This window comes from Lycorma delicatula, chromosome 8 (assembly GCF_047948215.1).
Source record: "Lycorma delicatula isolate Av1 chromosome 8, ASM4794821v1, whole genome shotgun sequence".
Classification (NCBI taxonomy): domain Eukaryota; kingdom Metazoa; phylum Arthropoda; class Insecta; order Hemiptera; family Fulgoridae; genus Lycorma; species Lycorma delicatula.
This window is the reverse complement of record NC_134462.1, coordinates 77,026,898-77,038,221: the sequence shown is the minus strand read 5'-3', so window position 1 is coordinate 77,038,221 and position 11,324 is coordinate 77,026,898. Positions and strand designations below refer to the sequence as shown.

The window sequence follows — 11,324 nt, the reverse complement described above, 5'->3', positions numbered from 1 at the left end:
TTGTTTATTTAGAATTATAGCTGTCTTTATAATTTTAAACACTTTTTCAAAAAAAAATTTTAATTATTATCACCACTTTCTTAAAAATTAACTTTACCCGAATGATTCTCCTTAAGAATGGGAGCCCCCAAAATAAATAAAAAATTCAATAAAAAGTAATTATTTTATCATGAAATTTTAAAAACAGAATTTTTAATAACAAACAAACTTATAAAATATGAATAATTTTTTTAATAAAAAGAATTATCAATAAAATTAATAATATAAAAATAAATAAATAAAAAATTTAGTTGAAGAGAAGTACACATTTATGTTAAGATTTTTCATAAACAAAAAAATATATAAAGTACGGGTAAGACAATAATAATAATGGATGAATGGAATATTTTGGAATCGAAGAAAACTATTTCCAGATATTTTCTTGGGTAAATAAAAATTGCTGTAAAACCAACGAAGCGAGACGATGATGGAAGTGTTTGGTAATCCAGGTCTGTGTTTGCTCTTCATCTTGTTGACAGGCTTCTACTCAAAAAAAAAAGAGAAAAAGAAAAAAGAACATTGAAAAGGATGCAAGTTGTTGGAATCAAGGAAGAAGGAAGGAAGAAAGGGATATGCCACATACTACCGATAACAAACTGCTTTTTCACACCTTCACTACAAATAGAACCCATCGTTCATGTTGTGCATTTTTATATTGTCATAAATTCATAACATTTGTTTGTTTATTTGTCACATGGTATTGGTGGTGGGGGAACGAGATGATAAAGAAAAGATGAGGAGAAAAGCAATACGAAAATGATAAATGTTTCTAAAAATACACTATTTTCAATTTATATTTAAAAAGCTGGCAGCGCTGATGATGCTCTTTCCAAACATTTGTGTAAAGTTTAAAATTAAACCATCCCTCCAATGATAAAAGAAAATCATTTCATCTCTGTTCATTTATTTACGTACTACTATTTACTTTCTTATCATAAAAAAATAAATATCAATGATTATTTAATAAATAATTTAACGTATCATAAAACGTACTTGAAAACAACTCGACAGTATTTTGTGATATTTTTTGAAATAGAAATAAATTCATTTTAAATATATCCCTAAAAATTATCCATTGGCATTTCTGACATTAAAAATGTACTATTAAAATAATTGTGATATATATCGAATCCTTTTTTTTAATATAATCCTCTTTAATTCTAATGTTATTTTTAAAGGCGGATAAGGGTTGGGGGAGAACTTTACTAGATTTTATTGTTAAAGGTTAAACCATTAAGGAAATAAAGAGCTCAATAGATGCCAACCATATTTACAGGTGCTTAAATATAGAGTTTTGTAATCTAGATTGATAAGTTTCTTAGACAAAGGTTACCTTAAAAAAAAAAAAAAAAAAAAATATACTAATTCAGAATCTTAATCATTTATTGATCGATAATAATTATTTTCATCTATTATATCTATAATTCAACGTCCGAGAAATAAAAACTAAAATCAAAAAATCTTATGTATTAAAATTTTTACATTTTGTTTTTACATATGATTAACATCATATGACTTCCTTGTACGCCTATTAAATTACATGTAGCACAAGTAGTTATGTGGTGTAAGTGAGAACATGTCGGATCGGTAACCATGGACACATCGGTTCGAATCCATTTCATATACATACATTTTTTCCAACGTTTTTTTTCTTAATTTAAATATATTGATTTATTAATAATAATCTCTGTAAAAGTATTTGAATTAAAATGAAAATTACATACAATTTTATTTCACTAACTTCTCATTTTTTCACTTTATTGTTATTATTGAATTATTATTGTTTATAATAAATTTATTATAATAATCAGAGGTCAATAATTATTAATAAATCAAAATATTTAAATAAAAAAAAAGACAACAGTTAATAAGATATATATATATATATATGAAGTCGGATTCGAACCGATGTGCCATCCCCTTGTAAGATCCAAATATTTCATTAATTAAAGTTTCATTTAGGTATAACTCTGGAACAAATGAAAATAAGTATCACTTATGATGTATCGTTGAAATCTCTCAATGAGGGCTTATTACTGCAGTTAAGAAAAAGCCCAAAATTCAGATTTTTTTATTTTGTGCTTTTTTTGGACATTTTTAGTCCAGTTGATTGCAATGAAAAGAGGAGGTGCACAACTTGATGTTACAACAATCCTAAATCCAAAGTTTCAACATTCTACGGTTAATTGTTTTTGAGTTATGCAATATAAAAACGTACGTACAGACGTCACGCCGAAATTTTGTCAAAATGGATTGAGGGATGGTCAAAATTTATTTTTCCGTTGAAATATGAAAATCGAAATTTTTCGCGATCACAATACTTCCTTTACTTCGTACAAGAAAGTAGAAAATCAATAAATCATAAAAATAAGATAAGTAAAATTAAAGCAAGAGAGGACTTGGAAGGTACTACAGTGAAATCTACTTATAACGAAATATAAGCAAAAGTTATAAAAAAAAAAAAAAATAATAATAAGCACTGAGTTTGACATCGACACCTAAACCTGTTCAAAAAGTTATTATAATATTAAGAAAATATAGAAGACGATTTAAATCGATATATGGGAAAAGAGAGTGAACAGAAATTAAGTCACGCTACTTTGGAAGGAGGAGTGGTCATTAATGGATTGACAAATTTGCTACGAAGGGGTGGGAGAAGGAACTATGTGACACATTACTCCTTCAGTTATACTTCGTCAAGTAAAAGGTTTTATTTTTTTTCCCTAATAGATTTCCTAAGATAATTTCTTTTTGAAGTTTAGAAAAAAATAAATAAAACTTTATACTTTTTGTTCTTTCTTTTTTTTTTTTAAGAAAAGTTGAGAAAAATGCAAACTTTTGAGTTGATAAAAAAGTTTAATGAAATATTCAATTATAAAAAAAAGACATAATTTAATATTAAAAATTTCTTATATAATATGAAAAAACCTATATTGGAAACAGAAAAAAATAGTTTCACTAATCTCTTTAAAACACTGTAAAAAAAAAAACTGATGTGGGCACTACATGACTTCCTTGTACGCCTATTAAAATATATTTAAAAAAAATAAAAACTACATAAAGTTTTATTTCAGTAATAACTTGTAATATTTTTTCATATTTTTTTTTTTAATTTTTATTATTGAATTATTTATCGTAAATGTTTTTTTTTTTTTACAATAGGAGGTTAACAATTATCAATAAATCAAAATATTTAAATTAAAAAAAAATGAAATGAAGTCTGATTCGAACCGATTTGTCTTCCCCTTCTAAGATCCAAATGTTTTATTAATTAAACTTTTATTTGGCTATAACTCTGGAACCAATGAAAATAAGTACCACTTAAGATATATCGTTGAAAAGCTCTCAATTAAGACTTATTACTGCAATTAAGAAAAAGTAAAAAATTCACATTTTGTTTGTTAAATTTTTGGCTTTTTTGGGCCATTTTGGTTCAGTCAATTGCAATAAAAAGGGGAGGTCCACAACTAGATGTTACAACAGTCCTAAATCCAAAATTTCAACATCCTACGGCTAATCGTTTTTTAGTAATGCGAGATACATATGCACGTACGTACAGACATCACACCGGAACTAGTCAAAATGGATTCAGGGATGGTCAAAATGGGTATTTCCGATGAAATCTGAAAACCGAAATTTTTCGCGATCACAATACTTCCTTTATTTCGTACAAGGAAGTAAAAAGTAACTAAATTGAATTACCCGGTATTACTCAGAGCACCATTTCATTCAGCTATTAAATGATAGAAAAGTTTATCTCTAACCAAAGAAAATTGTATCAGAATTTCCCAAAATGATAAAGAAAACTTCTAAAGAAAATTTGTATAAATTTTTGTTGTTGAAATTTTTACTTAAAATACGTCAGAAGCATGAAAATAAATTCATTTTTTACCGAAAAGAATAGTTTTTTTTTTTTTAAATGGCTGCTGATCAGTTAAACGTTAAGTCTATTATTCGTGAAGTGAGGCACCGATGGGTAAACACTGTAAAATTTTATTCAAATAAACTAAAATATGTGCTAATAAAATAAATTCATTCTGTGGTGAAGTCAAAAAAAAGAAAAAAAATTTTCCGTTCATATGTTTTTTCTTAAAATACAGAAATATATCACCCAAACTGAGATAAAAGTCACTGATTGAAATAGCGGGCGTTAGTTTAATTTTTTCACCGTTTTACGCTTACTATAAACGTATTTTTAGCAAATTTCAGTTAAAACTTCTATTATACTATAAAGAGTATATATAAATAAAGATCGTTAAAAAAATTACGTCACTCGCCTAAGTGCAAAAACTGTAATACATAAAATTATCTATTAAATAACTGATCTTTCAGAAAAGACTGATTTAAGAATTTCCCGGCTCTCCGGTCAAACCGTACAATACCTTACACAAATTTTTTATTGCAAATAAACCGGTAGTTTATCATTTTGGAAAATTTAAACATTTTTTGTTAGTCCTATATGATGAATAGTTCAATTTTAAGAGGTAGGGGTTGATTTATTGAAATTTTTTTTTATTATTTACATATACGATGTAAACAGAAAATTTTCTAAAGAATTTTTTCTAATGTGCCTTTGAAGAAAATAAAAAAAAAATTTCTCAGTATCTCCACCTCCTGAACGAATTTTGAAAAAAATTAATACGATCAATGCCACATATGTAGAAATATTTGGGCCAAATATGAAGAAAATCGGTCTGGTAAACCCTGAGATACAAGGCCAAAAGCAATTCGACGCATATACAATGCATGTATATACAAATATATATTTTTTTTGTTCCAGATGAACTAGATCGACCCTAAAACGTAAAATTTGCCAAAAAAACCCGATTCCAAATTTTTGATACAATCACCATACTTCCCCTTTAATGTACCTATTCCATCTATATTCACCGAAAAAATAAAATGAATAAATAATAATTAATAAGAAACTACTAAAAAAATTGCCTTATAAAAAATAATTTAGTTAGAAAAAAAATAATTTAAAAAAAGAATATAGAATTATGGACTAATTTAATGAAAATAAAAGGAAAAATCTAGTTACTTTGATTATTGTGTAAGAACACAAGAGAAAGTAATGACATAATGTTATCAGGATTAGGGTGCTGTAAAAAGAAACATGAAAAAATACGGAAGAACCATAGGGGATCTAAAATAAAATAACATGATGTAATTTCTGAAATGTCCTTAAGAAAGAATGAAGCGTATACTCGTATACTACTTTCATTCTCAAGTATATATCTTTCTAGTTGGTTTTGTTTCCTGTTAAAACTGTTTTCCGAAGCTTGACCGTAAACATATACATACATTTAAAAAAAAAAATAATATAAACCAACACATTTTATAATAAAGGGACATTAATTAAAATTAATTAATTAATTTGATCTGTATTCTAAATGTGTACGATGATTGTTAAACGATAAGAAAAGGTATACGAATTAAAGTAAAGGGATGAATAAAATACATAAAAGAGACTAAGGAAATATACGTGCTTGAGAGATATCTTTGCTAATTCTATCCTAAGAAACAGACAAGTTCTGTTAAAGAGGAATGCAAGTTGCACGCAGTTTTCCGCTATAATAGTAGTAATACTACTAGTACCAGTACTGCTGCTGCTACCGCTTCTGCTTTACTAATTGTAATTTAAGAGCTAGATATGAAAGGGTCGTTCACCCTTAAATTATTCATAACTCCTCTTCACTTTATCCCCTTCATTTATTCTACATCATATCAAAGTATAAACCCATGTTAAGGTAAGGAAATACTTATCCGAAGATATCGCAGCTGAATTCATTTTGCGTAGCAACACAAGCCCTGTAACAAACAGATCTCTCATTCGACAGTAATTTATTTAATATACTGTATTTTGAAAAGTCAAGTTTATATATTTCTTTTTGGAGTTCATATTAATTATTTACGGCGCAAAAGTATAGTAAAAGGAAAAATAAAAATATCATATTTAACATCAATAAATAAATTTCGCAAACAATTTATTTATTTAGTATTGCAAGGTCATGGTTTTTTCCGATAAGAACCTCAGCTTCAAATTGGGTTTTTTTTTATAGCTGCCGGATAGGAAAAATGAAACGACAGACAGACCTATTTTCTTTACTCAGACCTATTTTTCTTTTATAGTTGTCCTCATCAAAAGACGTAAAATCCACTGCGAACTTAAATATTCCTATAACGTATTAATACGGATCCAATGAGTGCTTTAATTAAATGTTATCAAAAACCACCGGGGAAGAAAGGATGATGAATAAAGAAAAGGAGTGGATAGTAATAAATGAACGATCAACACGAAGAAAAACCGCAAAACAATACTAACAACCCGATGATAAATATCAGGACACCTCAAGACACATCCTTCCTGCCTACAGTACTTCGGGAGATCATGGTATCTTCATTATAAAAGAGTGTGAGTAGACAAAAGTTAAAAATAGGGGCTGCTTTTTTATAAATATTAGAGCCAAGCTGAGATGGAGGACTTCCTTCAGAAAATCTTATTTTTTCAACAGATGTTTGACATCTAGAAGTATCTAACAGAAATATTTAAACTTTCAACCACACTCTTCTGGAGAATGTAACACACTAAAAGAAAAAAAACCACAAAAAAATGGCTACTTGAATAAGGAATAGTGTGTAAAGATGACACTTACCCTACTTCAACATGACCTTATATCATTAACTACACACATGAGTACTTTCAGGATTTTCTCGCATCTTCAGTTGATCCAATCTTTTAATTTTTCACGTAAAATTACATATTATAAATACACAACATTAACAAAATAAAATCTTGTTAGATACAATAAGCCCACCGGGTTGGTCTAGTGGTGAACGAGTCTTCCCAAATCAGCTGATTTGTAAGTCGAGAGTTCCAGCGTTCAAGTCCTAGTAAAGTCACTTATTTTTTCACGGATTTGAATACTAAATCGTTGATACCGGTGTTCTTTGGTGGTTGGGTTTTCAATTAATCACACATCTCAGAAATGGTCGAACTGAGGCTGTACAAGACTACATACACTTAATTTACAATCATACATATTATCCTCATTCATCCTCTGAAGTATTATCTGAAAGGTAATTACCGGAGGCTAAACAGGAAAAAGAAAAGGATAAAAGTGACTCGTTTATCCGTTTTATCCTAAGTTCATAGTCTAAGTTTTATCCTAAGAAGTTCATAGATGAAGTCACAAAGGCTATATTGTAATGCGATCGTTATTTTATCTAATTTCTTCTATGAAGAAGTTATAGACGTGATTATTTAAAAAACTTTTTTTTATAAATATTAACTTTCTTCCTATAGTACGACAGTTCAAATTTTGTTTTTCAGCTTATAAAAATATTCCAATTTTTTTTAATATTTAAAAATAAGCGTAAATGTTTTTTACAGCTACATTTGAAAAATAAAAGCTGATAACCGAAAAACCGTTGAACCAAAAACGACCACGTTGGGTAAATAAAATAACCAATGATTATTTATTAAGTATTCTATGGGAACGTATTTTTAGATGAATGCTATTTTTTAGCGTTTAACATGGAAAATTTTCTCAATTTTTTATTAATATTTAATTTTTAAATTAAGTAAAATTCTGTAATTTAAAAGAAAATGATTGGTGACTGAAGTGCGACCACGTAATTCATTGAGATGCAAATTACTGTTTTCGAATTAAAAAAAAATATTGCATAGATTCTATATTACATAATTTAACACTAATTTTTTAAACATGTTTAAAAATTCCATTTTATTTAGATATGTTATAATTAAAAAAAAAAACAAAAAACCCGCTTAATTTATTGATTTTTAACTGAATTTTGAAAATTTAACCAAAAATCGTGAGTAATAATGAATAGTTGGGTGTGAATTGAAAAAAACCATTTAACTTATTCACTACATTTAAATTATATAAATTGCTTATATTAAAGATAAAAACGATCTATTATTCGTTATCAAATAATATGTTATATTATTCTTTTTAAAACGAACGCTGAAATACGAAAACATTTTTCACACATACAACAAACAAAACTGAATTAGATGTAGTCTATTTATATCATTTATAAAGACATAATGTTTTTCAAATAGTAATTTAAAAATTCCATACGAGTAATACTGTCGGATCGTAAGTGTAGAGAAAATGGGAACGACAATTTAGTATCGCAAGGTTCGACAATTGAGAGTGCATAGGAAGGATGTTTGTTCTGGAATGTCTTAAGAGAAACATAAAGAGCGAGAAGGGAGAAGAAGAGTGAGCGAAAGAGAGAGAATGAGTGAGAACAATCGATATCAGTTACGGACGTTGGGCCGGGCGCCCATAATAAATACTTGGGACAATAACATCAAGCGGTAGTGGTGGTCGGGCAGCCGGGTGCAAGGGAAAAAGAGAGGGGGGGTTAAATTTATGCCTTGTTCTGTTACCCCTAACGTAGTAGTCCACCGACTGCCGAGTTACTTTCAACCATTATGCCAGTATATGAACAGTAGGGTGTTTTATTAATGTGACTAAAACAACTTGAAATATCAAAAGTGCGACTAATTCTTTAAAAAAAAGGAGAAAAAAAAACAACGAAATAAAATTACGACTGTTACAATAATATCAACATAAACATCTTCTGTAGTAACAAAAAAACTAGATTAATTTGTAATCTTATTTTTTTGCTAAACCGGATTATTTTTTATCCCAGATACAAATAATTACTAACAGAGAGGATTTTAAATGTAAACTGAGAAGAATCACATAATATTCGAGAAATTTTATGTTTTTTTATAAAAGGTATTATAATACAAATTTTCCCAGACTTTAAAGATTATATAACAACCTACCGTGTTAAGAGAAAAACAAAAAGACACTCAATATTTCAGAAAAAATAATAGTACAACAAAATATCTCTCGGGTACCAAACTGAAAAGCTTTAAAATAGAGTTTTTAATTTCCTGGTATCATAGCTCTACAGCTGTGCTGCAAGAAGGAAAGTAGGAGAATGGAGTACGGGTTTTTACATTTCTCGACGTTTCATGTCCCAGGAACCCCCCCGAGAAACTAATTAAAAAATGGAATGTAATATTCCTAATATTTACGTACGTACGTACGTGTTTTGGTAAATTTTAAGCTTAATAACCTTTGACTGGATAAACCGATTTTGATGAAAATCTGTACAGAGACTCGTTTATGAGGGGCAATTTGTTGGTAAAATCTGGGAATATTATCACCAAAGGGCGGGGTAGTTTTTTTGGGGACAATTTTCTCAAAATTTTGCAAACATAACCTCACTTGATATTAAGCCCAGCACCTGCGTGCATGCTTAGTTTACCATTTAAAAAATAGTTCTCCCCAAATTCTCCCCATACCAAAAAATCTAAAAAAGCTGTTCTTTTATTTATTATATATTTTTTAACTAAATGTTTTAATGATTTTCTAGGTATAATAGTGCAAGTGATCCAAAAGTTACTTTGAGGACAATATTGGGGGTGGAGAGCCGACCAAAGTTTAAAATATCGATTTTTTGAATTTTATTAAATTTCTTTTCGGTTTATTTAAATTTCTAATATTATAAAAAAATTAAATAATAATAATACAATAAAATTTCGTCATAATTCACCCCCACCACTGAAAAAAAATCTTAGGTAATTTTTCAATGGATTTTTTTTTTAGTTTCTTCCATTTAACATAATAAATGTAGAAAAATCAAAGTATTTCTTAGAAGGTGATTTTGGAGGTGAGGGAGCAAAAAACCCCGATTTAAAAAAAAATTAAAACAATTTTATTTTTGTTTATTTAAAGATTTGATGATAATTTTACAACAAAACTTCATTATAATTTACCCCCACCCCGAAAAAGAATTCTTTGAAAAAGTTTTTCATGTAATTTATCCACTATATAAGAATAAATAACCAATGCCAGTATTATATATTTATAACCAATGACAATAAAGTATTACAACTTTATTGTCAGCTTTTTTAATTTGATATGAAAAATATAATTTCCATTGGTTTTGAAAATTAAATCTTTACTTTCCATTATTAAACGATTATTCTATTTGATGGATAAATATGGTAATTTAAACATAATTAAAAATGAAAGAATAATTAATTACGTGTTAGCCATTTAAATTGTAATTTTAATTTTAAAGTGAATAGATTGTAATTACATATAGAGTGTTTCTAAAATGATGTGCTGGCTATACTTTTTCGGATTCTACTTATAAAACTAAACAAAAAATATCCTTAAGAAAAATGGCAATTTCGCCTTCGTTCTCCCGCTGTCCGCAATTTTGTTGTTTTTATACAATAATTTACATCTTAAGTTCGGATAGACGACTCACATTAATATTTGGTAAGCCTCTTGGTAATAAGGTTTTAAAATTAGCAAAAAATCAGGACTTAAATAACTTCGCTAATTACTAAACGGCGGCCATCTTTGTTTTTCAATTCGTTATATCTCCATAAATATCAGTGTTATCAAAATTTATGTTATTTGCTAAAAAAATAAGCCTTTTATTTTGAATGGCGGACAGGGGGAGAACGAAGACGAAATTGCCATTTTTCCTAAGGATATTTTTTGTCTAGTTTTACAAGTAGAAAAAGTATAGCCAGCCCACCATTTTAACCCACCGGGTTTGTCTAGTGGTGAACGCATCTTCCCAAACCAGCTGATTTGAAAGTAGGGATTTCCAGCGTTCAAGTCCGAGTAAAGACAGTTATTTTTACACGGATTTGAATACTAAATAGTTGATACCGGTGTTCTTTGGTGGTGTGGTTTCAATTAACCACACATTTTAGGAATGGTCGAACTGAGACAGTACAAGACTACACTTAATTTACACTCATACATATCATCTGCATTCATTCTCTGAAGCATTATTTGAACGGTAATTACCAGAGGCTAATCAGAAAAAAAGCCTACCATTTTAGAAACACTCAGTATGAACGATATAAATTTTTTCAAATCACTGTTGTACCTTGATACATATATTAATGGAAGAGGTTTGGAAGATTTAGAGTTTTACTAAAAAAATAATTTTTTTTATTATTTAGGTTTAAGACCTTCACAATTTTAAATATTCATGACTATAAAATAATTTAACATAAGTACGTAAACCAATGGAAAGTTACTTAATCGGAATTAAATAATTTTTTCATTAAATAATAAAAACTATGTTCATAAATAAACACGAATTTCATTTTTATTAGTTTAAACTAGCCTAAAAAGTTTAATAAAATTATTTAAATGATTGCTAAGATGTTCCTTCCGTGTTAAAAACAAGTTTACATTTTTCAAATATTT

The 11,324-nt window shown here is 28.1% G+C and overlaps 1 long non-coding RNA gene across 1 annotated transcript in view; it reads right to left on the bottom strand.

Annotated features, from left to right (window-relative positions):
* Window positions 1–354: 354 nt before the first annotated feature.
* Window positions 355–11,324, bottom strand: part of LOC142328937 (uncharacterized) — a 389,552-nt gene continuing 378,582 nt past the window's right edge. Inside the window, exon 4 of the long non-coding RNA XR_012757385.1 lies at window positions 355–522. This is a non-coding gene — a long non-coding RNA (uncharacterized LOC142328937). The remainder of the gene's footprint in view (window positions 523–11,324) is intronic.